The sequence below is a fragment of the Colobus angolensis genome, unplaced genomic scaffold (genome assembly GCF_000951035.1).
Source record: "Colobus angolensis palliatus isolate OR3802 unplaced genomic scaffold, Cang.pa_1.0 Scaffold302, whole genome shotgun sequence".
Lineage (NCBI taxonomy): Eukaryota > Metazoa > Chordata > Mammalia > Primates > Cercopithecidae > Colobus > Colobus angolensis.
This window is the reverse complement of record NW_012116289.1, coordinates 1,561,908-1,563,439: the sequence shown is the minus strand read 5'-3', so window position 1 is coordinate 1,563,439 and position 1,532 is coordinate 1,561,908.

The following is a 1,532-nucleotide window of genomic DNA, read 5'->3' as shown; positions in this document are numbered from 1 at the left end:
CTTGAATAATATTACCACTATAAATTATCCATTTGTCCCTCTGCCTGGTGCCTCTGCCATCACATTCTGAAACGTATTCGTTTACTAACCATTTTCACAGTTTCCAGTGCTAACAGTTCACCTCTCCATCTTCAGTTGCTTGGTCTATTGCTTTAATCTCTTTCCTGGTCTTTTGAATATCTCTTGCCTCTGGGATCCCTTGTCATATATCTTACTCCTCAGCTTAAAATTCTTTAATGGCTTTCCTTTATACTTAGCACAGGATTCATGCCCTCAACATGCTCTGTGAACCCTCAGGACCTTATTTTACACCACTTCCCCATAACTCCCTGTGCTCCCAGCCATCATGAGTGCCTTTCTCATCCTGGAACTGCTCAGGCTCATTCTGCTTTAAGATTTTTCAGTTCACCATTTCTTACTGAAAGACTTTTCCCTGAAGTATTTTTGTCACCCAACTTTCTACTCAAATGCCATTTCTCATAATTTTTTTTCTAACTACTCTTCTCCTGCCTGAAGTCCCCCTTTGTATTATATTACATTCTTCATAGAACTTTATCTAAAATTACCCAATTATTTGTTATTGTCTTTCTCCTCCAATTAGAATGAAAGCTCAATGTAAGTAGCATCATTCCTTTTGCTGCCTGAAGCCAGAGCAGTGGCATCCTGCAACTGTCAGGGACAGAGGATGGGGTCTTTCAGTCTTCGGGCTGGGTTAAGGCAAGCTTAAGACCTCTTCAGGAAGTGGCTGCCTATGCAGAGGATGAGGCTTGGTTGGGGCAAATAATGGATAAACATGAATAACACAATTGTCAAACAATAATCCTGATTTCAAAATTACAGTATTTAAAATCGAGTATAGAAAACATATTTAAAATAAATGCAAATCTGAAGGAGTATAAACAGTAAATATTAAAAATAAGCTTAAATCCAAAACCTCAACACTTAAAAATGTTTCAGTAAGCAACAAAAGGTTTAATGAGGAAAAAAACAAACCTTGTTGGTAGGTAACAAGTGTTATTTGTACGCACATCATTTCTCTTTGTTCATAAAGACCATTCTTTTATTATTTATGCACAAAAATCCACACCGTGTTTTCCTTCCCCACTTACTTTTTTTTTTCTCTTGTCTTTGTTATTTTTTTCTCTTTGGCTTCTTTATGTAAATTGATGATTACATTAACATCTCTGGAAAACAGGGCTCAGGTGTGGTGGTTCAGAACTCGTAACTATTCCATCAGATCTGACATGTGGTAATGCTTTTCTATAAAATGAACTGGATTTTAAATAAGGCAGCTACAAGACAGGAATACTCGTATGTTTACGTGTGTGTGTGGCAGGTATAGAAAAACATTGGCTGTTCTCTTTTTTGTTTTCAAATTTCTCTACTCCCCATGAAATTCCTCTGGGGTATATTAAATAATGAAAAAAATCGCAATAGCTACAATTTAGTAAGCTCTTCTCTCAGAATATGCATTCTTTTATCATCACAACAATCCCATGAAGGAGACATGAAACTGGTTAAATGATGTGCTC